The sequence below is a fragment of the Nanorana parkeri genome, unplaced genomic scaffold, assembly GCF_000935625.1.
Source record: "Nanorana parkeri isolate BGI_ZX_2015 unplaced genomic scaffold, ASM93562v1 scaffold210, whole genome shotgun sequence".
Taxonomy (NCBI): Eukaryota; Metazoa; Chordata; class Amphibia; order Anura; family Dicroglossidae; genus Nanorana; species Nanorana parkeri.
Genome location: NW_017306478.1, coordinates 358,726 through 369,707, shown reverse-complemented (window position 1 = coordinate 369,707; position 10,982 = coordinate 358,726). Strand labels below are relative to the sequence as shown.

Here is a 10,982-nt window from a genome sequence, read left to right as displayed (position 1 = left end):
GCTACATCTTTAATCTCCTGCAGCAATGAGTCACCCTATCTAGGTACAGATTGTCAGCTCTTCAGCCCAGAAGCATTCCCAGTAATGCCTCTTCATTGTTTACATCCTACCTCGCCCCTCTCCCAGCTAGTTTCCTGAGCTTTCCTGACTAGTTCTAGATTGTCAGCTCTTCAGTCCAGCTGAGTCTGAGCGATATGAAAAAATAGTGCCTTGATGTAAAAAGCTGGCCAAAAAGGGGCGGTGCTAGTGAGATTGACATCAGCGGTAGCCAATCATTTCTACAAATTGCTTTCCGCCAGTTATTACAGGTATTTATATAGCACTCACAATTTGCACATTCACATCAGTCCCTGTCCTCAAGGAGCTAATCTAGGGTCCCTGTTGCAGACACATACAGGGACAATTTAGACCTACCACAATGTCTTTGGAGTGTGGGAGGGAGCCCATGCAAGCAGAGGGAGAACGTGCAAACTCCATGCAGATGGGTCACCTAGGATTTGAGCCGGGGGCCCCCCTGTGCTACAAGGCAGAAGTGCTGATTCTGCATCTCTGAGCCATCAGGATCAGATATGGATTTGTCTCTTCAGCCTAGGAGGGTTCCCCATTGACAGCAGCTAGAGAAAACCTCAAAGGTTCGGTGCCAACTCTCATTTATGAGGAGCCCCGGCTACCTAGCTCCTGGGATTTGTCCAGCCCTGCCTTACCTCATTGTTTACATCCTACCTCACCCCTCCCCCACATAGTCACTGAGCTTTCCTGGCTAGATCTAGACTGTAAGTTGTTCACCCTGAGGAAGGCCTATTCTTCCTTCCATGTACTGCTTACGTTCTGTGTTTTCATGCAGACGCTGAACTTTTTTGGGCTAGCTATTGATTGTAAGCTCTTAAGGGCCGAAGGGTACCACAGTCATCTTATAACTGCTTAAATCCAGCACCAATCATCCCTGACCAGATCTAGATTGTGCGCTCTTCAGCCTAGGGTTCCTGATACCCTTCATCCTTGTTTACATCCAGCAATGCTCACCCTAGGATAGTCAGTGCACTATCATAATATATAGTGTAAGTTCATCTGCATAGCCCCACCTCATTGTTTACATCATGCTTCACCTCTTACCTAGGTACTGAGCTTTCCTTATTATACCTTAATTGTAAGCTTTTCAACCAAGGAGGACCTCACATAAACCTACGCCCCTCTACTGCTTACATCGTGTCTTCTGTTTCTTAGTCAGGGCCATTGAGGTTAAGTGACTATATATAGATTGCAAGTTCTTCTGCCCAGGAAGGTGCCACACAAATCTCAATGCTGATTAAATCGTTCATTTCATCTGTAGCTCTGTCAAGATCTAGATTGTTTGCTTTTTGGCCTAGCAGAAAGCCCCACTTTATTGTTTACATCCTTCCTCAATGCTCCCTCAACTAGTCCCTCAACTCTACTGACTAGATCTGGATTGTAAGCTCTTCAGCCTAGGAGGACCTCAAATCCTCCATCTGTACTACTTGCAATCCAAATTTTTACCTCCACAACCAGAGTCGCTGAACTCTGCTAACTAGATCTAGATTGTAAGTTCTTCAGCCTGGGAGGGCCTCAAATCCTCCTCCTCTGTACTGCTTATATTCTGAATTTTTACCTCCAGTCACTGAACTCTCCTGACTTTGCATAGATTCAGCCGGGAAGGTAACGCATAATCCCAGTAGTATGGTTGTCTCTTGCATCCCCCCTTCTCAAGCCGGGGTTGCTGTGCTTTTTTAACCTGATCTAGGTTGCAAGCTTTTCAGCCAACAAATACTTCCTTATAATGTTTACGTTCTCCATCTCCCCTCCCCCAGCCACAATTGCTGAACTTCTCCAATGTGATCTAGATTGTAGCCTCTAAGGCTGGCCATACACTAGTTGAATTTAGGATGAGTCCTGCTGATTAGGTTGAAATGTGACCAGTATGGACCCTGTCGGCAGCCCTCTGGATTTTTCAGTCTACTTTTGCCGAAGAAGCTGGTCCAAAACTTCTTGGCCACACAGTTACTGCAGCCAATCTTCTGCAGTCAAGGTTCACTAGCCCAATGAAGCCATTCTTCGATTCCCCCCCCCCCCCCCCCCCCCCATCCATGCTAAAGAAAACATTTTTCTCTTGTTCAGTCTCGTGATACATATGTCTATGGCCAGCCTTACTGTGTTTATATTTTGGATCTTTCTTTCCTTGCTGAGATTTCCTCTTCATCTTAGCAATACCTTCAGCCTAGGCAGGAGGTTCTCCTATTATCCTTCTGCCCTGTAATGTACACGTTCTGCTCCCCAAGCCCTAGTCCCTTTTCACAAATGGGTATAGATTGCAAGCTCTTCATCCCAGGAGTGCCCCACATACTTCCTTTACTCTGTAATATAACATCCAGGGCTGCTGATCTTTCACAGCTCGGTCTAGAAGGCAAGCTCTGAAGTATCTTGTGTGATACTCATGGGGGGAATTTGTCAAAATCTGCAGCAGATTTGCACAGCGACCAATCAGCTTCTCTGTCTCATTTTCAAATCTTACCTGAGCAAACTGAAGAGAGAAGCTTATTGGTTGATAAATTTCCCCCATGGTGTTTACATTCTACATTCCTGTTCTGCTATCCAGAGTCACCCAGCTTTCTTAACTTGAGCTAGAGTGCAAGATCTTCAGCCAAAGAGAATTTATCTCGTAGTTACTGCTTACATTCTGCATCTGTCCTCCCCCAGTCCTATTCACAGCTGTCACATTTGGGGTTTATATGTGGGTTCTTCAGCCTCAGAGGATCTTGCTTAATTCCTTCAAGTACAGTCAAGAGTTGTACTGAGTGGTTTCAGATAGATCAATATTGCAAGCTCTTCTGCCCAGCATGATCTATCATGATCCCTCATCCCAGGACTGTTTACATCCTGCATACCCCCTCCCCCCAGCTACAACTATCTCTGCATTACAAGTTTATCAGCGTGGCCTCTTCTCCTGGTTTCTTCAGTCACTGACTCTCTCACAAATTGTATTAAATTGCTAATTTCCTTTTACTTCTTCTTTCCTGCTAGCTGGATATAATTCCTTGTCCTTACCGTTTGACTTTTCCCCTCCCAGCTTTCTGCCTTCCAATTTCACAGAGCTTACACAACTAGATCTAGATGATAGACCCTTCTGCCTAGAGTTCTCTCTGTGCGCGGAGGCCGATGGTCAATACAGATAATGTACAAATGTGTTTGGCATTATTTTGCATGACCTTTCCCTCGGCTCTGGATTGAAAGCTCTAGGGGGTCTCACTTTACCGCTGCCCGTCTGCAATGTGATGATGATCCCTTCTGTGCTCCAGTTACACTGCAATAGTCATAGCTTTTGGATACCAGATCTTCATTGGTTTCACTTGATTGCAAGCTCTTTAACCTAGGATCTACCTTTTTTGTAATGCTTTTCTTTTTGAGATTTGTTGACAGCAAATTTATGACAGACCTGAGGTTCACATGTTGCACGAATGCTTTATTTAAAGTGACACTAAACTCGAGTTAAACCTTAAAAATGCATTCGGGTGCCGTAACTATGAACAAAAATGTATCTTGTGCTTAGCTTGGCTGTAGATCCTCAAATCATCTCTGAATTGGTGCTGACACCGTCCTTCCTTCTGGAGGGGGGCTACTTTGGTTCCCCATGGTCCCTGTGTGTGTTGTAAAGTAGTCACCTCTCCAAGCTCACTTCGGTGATGGACTATATTCTCAATACAAATTTAGTTAAATAAATGTGTAATCCATCCCGGGTTTGATCTTGGAGTGGTGACTACTCTATTGTAGAGTAGTCACCGCTCCAAGCTCACTCTCGGGAGGGACTACAATCTCATGTTTAGTGTACTAATTTATATTGAGATTGTAGTCCATCACGGGAGTGAGCTTGGAGAGGTGACTACTTGACGACACACACATGGACCATGGGGAACAAAAGTATCCCCCCTCCAGATGGAAGGACGGTGTCAGCACCAATCCAGAGATGATTTGAGGATCTCAAGCTGAGTGATACACAAATAAGATACATTTCGGTTAAGGGACTTGAATGTATTTTTAAGGTTTTAATTCCTGAGTTTAGTGTCACTTTAATGTGCTATGGTGCACTTATTTTGTTAATGACACATAGCTGCAGATAAGTTGACCTGAATCTGTTTTTACATTTTTCTTTAATGTGTGAAGGGCAGTGACGTCTCCCAAAAGCTTCAACTTTCCTGCCAGTGTAATGTGTTGTGCTAATGTGTTGATAATACTATGGGGTCTATTTATAGAAAGTTCACATAGCTTGTTAGTCCAGTGAAACCGCATGTACATCATTCTGTGCGAGATAACCAGCTATAGTGAGAATGTTGCAAAACATTTTTTTTATTTTTTAGTGTAATTTTTTTTCTTCTGGTCGAATGTTCTTCTATAGGTATGTTTATAGAGTACAGCGTGAATGAAGGAAATACTGAATTATGGCCACTAGATGGAGCTGAGAATCATTGTCAATAAATATTTTGGTAAGGAGATACAATGTTGCAATTCAGGAGACCGCTGGAAGGAATTGGCATATAAATGTAGTAATTGATATGATTTTCCTCTAGCGGTCCCTTGAACTGTAACATTATATTTCCTTACTAGCATGTATTTATCTCCTTTTGATCCTCGGCTCCACCCAGGTATTTCCCCATTCTATTCTTTATTATTATACCGAACATTTGACCAGAAGGGAATAAAACAAAACGCAAAATCATTTTTGCTCCTTTTTCACAATGGCTTCACACACAGCGAATGTACATTCTGTTTTGCTGGATGAATAAGCTATGCATATTGTTTTTAATAGATGGACCCTTATGTGTCCCAGTGTGTTAATACAATGACTGCTAACAGAAGAATGAATTGCTGAACATAGAGGGAAGATGTTGCTGATGGTTTATGAATTGCGGTTCTCATCTGTCAGTACTGGTGTTCTTCTATATAAACCCTCTCAGCTCACCATTGCTTAGAATGCTGAGGAAATATAGATTCTTTTCGTTTTGCTTTCCTCTTTGTGAAAATGTAGCTGCCTGTCATTCTAATCCAGCAGCTTCAGTACTTTGAGGCACAGAACCTAAAAGAAGCGTTTCTATCAGGAAGGTCAGAACATGTCATCTACATACGTGTTTGGTTCAGTGGTTAACAGTTTTGAAGCTGTTGGATGTCCTCACATATACGTCTCTTATTTTCAGTAATGGAGCCAAGCAGCGGCGGTCCCCTTACTTCCTCAGTTCAGGTTTCCTTTATTTAGATGAGAATTGGTCAATCTGCTGCCTAATACCATTTAGTTGTTGCCAGTTGTTGTAGATTGCAAAATCCACTGTTGTAGGCTTCTTCAGTTCTATAAGGCCCGGTGCAGACCTCCGGGATCGTGCGGTTCTGCACGATTGCAGCGTGGCCCCATTAGTTTCAATGCGGTGACATCCATGCGGCAATCGCAGAAAAAAGGTACGCGTCTTGCGATGCACGGCTTTTTTAGCCGGGAACGTGTTTGGAAGCACGGGTTGAATCGCGGCGGGAAACTGCACGATCCGCCCGGCGCGACTGGGGTGCCATTAGAAAATAATGCCACCCACAGCGCGATCAGGGCACACCTAGGCGACTCCTGACCACGCAGGTATCCGTGCGGAATCATGCACGATTGCCACTCAGTGAGGTGTCGCTTAGGTGTGCACCGGCCCTGAGTTGGATGCAAAGTACTTAGAAGATATGATTGTGATTCTTTACAGATTCCAACTTCAGTAAATCCGATCTCCCCCAGTCCTGTACTCGCTCTAGATTGTAAACCTTTGTATGGATGATCCCTTGGAATTCCAGGCATTACCTGCTCTGAGAAGATTGTGAATTATAGCATAGAGATGGAACTCATGGTGGTTGTCTGATTTTTTTTTTCTCTACAGCTTTGGGTATCTTGTATTATTGGTGTGTGCCTCCGACGGTCTGATGTCCTTTCTGCTTTGTTTACATTCTTGTTTCCCCTCGCTTGATTCCAGATTGCGTATTAATGTGGATATGATGAGATTTGTGTGATGTGCAGCTGTAATACAAATGTAAAGTGTATGTCTGGGCAAAATGAAAAATATATTCATTAGATCGCTACAATCTTTTCACCTTTCCCTATCTTTTGTCTCCTTAAAAAAAAAAATGCTGCAAATGTAGAAAAAATACCTGCCGATCCAGACGTCCAGTGAGCTTCTGACTTCCTGTTTGAGCTGACAACTCTTCCTCTGCTGCACCAAAATCTCAAGTCAGCACTGCCTGAGTTATTTGCTGGACTACATGTCTGTGAAGGTTCTCATTCATCCAGGTCATGGAACATCTGTAAAGAAATAAATCAAAGCAACTGGACTTGCTGTATTTTCTTGAAGACGTTTTCTGAATTTTGAAAGCTAATCGGGTGGCCAGCGAACTTCAAGAAACAAAACACAGTAAGTCCAGTTGCTTTGATTTTGTTTTACAGATATTTCTAGACTAGAGAACACCCTCTTTTTGAGGAGGAGTTTTGCAGTCCAGCATGGGAGAACTGGGTAGGACTGATAACATTGCTTGGGATTTGAGTGCCGGTCTGTGTGTGTCAGTCTGTCTGTGTGTATATTGCAAAGATATACTAAATGGTTTCGCCCAGACATGCACTTTACCAGTATTGTTTCTACTCATCCCTTTTTATTTGGCATTCGCACACTGCTTAGGACAGGTTCATACTGTGACACGTGTTGTGGCAATGTGTATAACCATCCTGTTCTCTAGAAATAATTTTTCCTCTGACTTATTTGGGACTGTGGCGGGCAACACATTTAGAAAGCATGGGGGACTTTACCAGTTACTGCGGTGCACAAAAGTAGCGGCAACGAGCCCTGTTAAAAACAATACATTTTTGCAATGTAGACAAAATGCACAGGCAATATTTATTTATTACAGGTATTCATATAGCGCCGACATCAGTCCCTACCCTCAAGGAGCTTGCAATCTAAGGTCCCTATATCACATGCATACAGGGCCAATTTAGACGGGAGCCAATTTACCTTCCAGCATGTCTTTGGAGTGTGGGAGGAAACCGGAGTACCCGGAGGCAACCCACGCAAGCACAGGGAGAACATGCAAACTCCTTGCAGAGTGACCTGGCCGGCATTCGAACCAGGGACCCCAGTGCTGCAAGGCAGGAGCGCTAACCACTATCTTAGTTTGAGGGAGTTTCTCAATCTTTGGCGCCTGATGTTGGTACCCTTTTCCTAAAATAGAATAATAACTCTCTAGACATTGAAGTTTGAGGATAACCTCGGGTGTAAAGCATGTCCACCATGAAGATGGTAATGGCTGATAAAGATCTATGGGCAGACCTATTCTTAACCCTTGCAGTGGGGCTACCCCTGCACTGCAAGGGTTAAGTGCTCTAATTCATCCAGGGGTAAAGGGGGAAATATATATATATATATATATATTACTGTGCATGTGATTTTATATCTATCTAGCACAAGCTCACTTGAACTTCGGAGCCGGATAGTGGTACGTCTGCCTCTCCAGCAAGGAGAACAGTGAGCAGCACAGTAGTGACCTCACCAAATCCCACTCCTATTCCAATGAGACTAGCTATCAGAGGTAGCAGTGCTTTAGAAGATCTCACGCTGCAGATAAGTAGATTGTCCATGGTACTGCTTGCGCGCAATCAACATTTCTGGATGTTAGATTGCAAATCTTCAGAGGTCAGTTCCCTTCTTGTTATATTGTTATAGATTTCCTATAAAACGTATAATGAGTATAGTTGCCCACTATTGTCATTATGGATTAGTTGGTTGGATCCCCTAGCTCTCTCCATCATGCTGGGAGGAGGGCACAGCAAGCAGCGGGTGAGTGTGATAACCAGCCGGCTATTGCAATTTGAAATGGCCAATAGCAGGCTGGCTATTGCACCCGCCCACTACCTGCTGTATTTACATTCAGCTTCCGTCTGTGGAATCTTACCACCGGCAGCCGTCATTCCCGGGCTGAAGCTATACAAGCGCCATGTGCTTACAGTACAATTTTAAAAATGATAAAGGGTGGAAAAAAGTAGTTTTCAGTTTCGGCCTGACAAATTCTGCTGCGGGAGGTGCGTTGCAGGGCCATTCATTTCAATGACACCCCAAATGCGCCTCCCAACCACGGTATGATCTCCCGCACTGGAACGCACGGTACCGCAATGCTGAACATTCCAGTGCAGGGCGATTGAAAAAATTGTGCATGCAGTTTTATTCTGAAGTAAACTTTGTAACACTTAATTTGTGTATTTTATTTTAAATTAAGGATGGGATTTTTTTTTTTTATCCGATTAATCGAAAAAATATTCGGCCAACGAATCGAATATGAAAATAATCATTAGTTGCAGCCCTACTGCATAATACATAAATGCACAAAACGTTTCTTGTCCAACAATGTCTGTTATTGCATATCGGAGTGTGCCAGGGCACCTCTTAGGTCTTTTGTAGTGACTTCCTGAGGATAGATTGCAAGCTTTGCAGTATAGGTTGACATTGAGTACATTGCTGGTTTTATGTGAGGAGAGATGGGACTATAACATCCCCTCCGCCTGCAGTGTTTACATTCCTGCACCCCCTCCCCCCCTCCTGTTCCTGGGCCGGGGAACTTATTGGCAGTAAATGATCTAGTCCCGATCAATGCGTCTGTACTACTCGTTCCTATCAGTGATTGTTTTTTTTTATTTTATCAGATGAAAGTTCTGTTCAGGATGACCACACAGGTGAGTAATTGTGTAAATTGTACTCAGAGGTTCGTGGCTTCTGTTTTAGGGGTGCTTTGCTTCCAGGGCCTCACAAATCTTGGCCTGCCAATGCTGATCATACACATTTATTTCAGCCTTCTCTCAGGAAATGCCCCTGTTCCCTGGAAATGAGTTTGGCCTTGCTAGCTGGTAAATTCTGCATGATCTTGGCCAGCCGCGGTTAGAGATAAATGAGTATTTGGGGGAACGCTGTAAAAGCGGAACAAATACAAAATGTTTCCAGATATTTATAATTCTGCTTTAGCCAGTCATTTCTACGTCCCTGCCAAATTGCCTTGGTGGAAAGGTGGCACCATATTTCACTTTTGCAGCTTCCTGTGCTAGTTGTCTGCTTATTGGTGTGATGGTGAATTATCATGCGACATTTCTGAGGTCCTCCCTGTTCTCTCCCTCTTCAAAGCTGAACTCGGGAATTAAAAAACCTGTTCTTGTGGCCCAAGCTGACCGTGCAAAACTTGCCACCCTTGGCTTGATTTCTGATAAAGGGGATTCACTGATTTTATAACATGTTCTACCACATATGTAGTTTATGGTCTGTGCTGTCCATGTGATTTGCAAGAGGAGTTTAGATTTATTTCAGGAACTTGCAGTTCTTTAATGCTGAACTCCAATGGTATGCAAATATTGTCTAAAAAAAAAAAAATGTATTCTTACTTGAATCTTTGAGCTTTGTGTATTTCTTCCAGATCCATTGTGAGACGTGGAGCTTCCTGTAATAAAGACCGCTCACTGTTGCTCTCCTTGTGCAGGGTGACTGGTCTTGTCTCCACCCCCTCCTGTAATAAAGACCGGTCACTGCTGCTCTCTCTCCTTGTGCAGGGTGACTGGTCTTGTCTCCACCCCCTCCTGTAATAAAGACCGCTCACTGCTGCTCTCTCTCCTTGTGCAGGGTGACTGGTCTTGTCTCCACCCCCTCCTGTAATAAAGACCGCTCACTGCTGCTCTCTCCTTGCGCAAGGTGACAGGTGAGTGATTTCCACTCATCCTCATAGTTCAAGCCGACGTGTGACAAACTGTCACACCTCGACTCTATAGATCGCGAAGTGAGGGAACACAAACCGTCGCTCGCTCACTTCTCAATCATCTCCCTGCAGAAAGCATTGACTGTCAGTCACGGCTTCCCCCCCGCTCCGATCTTCCAGCGCTGACTGGCGGAACGGAGGGGGTGGGTACAGTTGGCTCTGCCTATCTAGATAGGTAGAGCCAACTGTCACTTACGCAGCTGGGAGGATCTCGCGAGCATTGTCTGGATCCGTCCCGGCTGCAGCGGTCTCGGTATACCACGAGCTGTAGCTCGTGATATACTGAGCTTTGGGTCACGGGAGGAGGTTAGTATATGTCCTCCCGTGACCCTTAACCTCCCTGGCGGTATGATTATTTATTTATTTTTTTTCTAATTTAGTTTTTTGGTGGTTTAAAAAAAAAAAAAAATCTCCTGCCGGTTCTGCCCCCTTGTGACGCGGACACTCACAAGGGATGGAACCCGGAAGACAGATGCCTGCATCGGCCGGAGGACACAGTGCGGCTCGAGGGGCAAGTTAAGAGATGCTACGCTGTAATCCCAAGTGTGGCTCGGGGTTACCGCTTGTGGTACTGAAAATTAACCCCGAGCCACACTTGGGAATCCCGCCAGGAAGGTTAAGAACTATGGGGAAAAACACTTACCTCATAGTTCTCTTTTAATGACCTAATCCCCACTCCTCCAGTGGTTGTCACTCATCTTCCTCCCCTTTGCTCCAATTTGTGGACTGTCCCTTGGTGTTCTCATGTATAATATAGGCCTATGGGCCGTGCATTGGATGTGATGACCTTAATAGGCCTCCGACCAGCAGAGCAGGGAAAGGGCTGCAGGAGCTGGCCTGGGAGCCTGCAGGAGTGGGGATCGGGTAAGTAAAAGTGCTTTACACAGCTCCTGTAAACATGAATAGGTTAACCCTTGCAGTGCGGGGACAGCCCGCCTCAATGTGGTGTGTTTTGGAGATGAGCTTAAGTCTGTAAAGAGAAGCTTAGCGGTGTTACCCTGTGATGTGCTCAGACTGATTTAAACAATAGACTGTGGATAATCGATCTCTTGGCACCTTTTTTTTTTAGGTGTGCTAATTGCATTCCCTTAATATATCCTCAGGCAGAATTTGCACATCGTCCTATAACACCCCCCCCCCCCAGTGTTTCTTTTTGGCGTATACTCCCTTTTGAG

At 44.5% G+C, this 10,982-nt stretch overlaps 1 protein-coding gene across 2 annotated transcripts in view; it reads left to right on the top strand.

Annotated features, from left to right (window-relative positions):
* Positions 1-10,982, top strand: part of SMAD2 (SMAD family member 2) — a 60,083-nt gene that overhangs the window by 1,255 nt on the left and 47,846 nt on the right. The window lies entirely within an intron of this gene.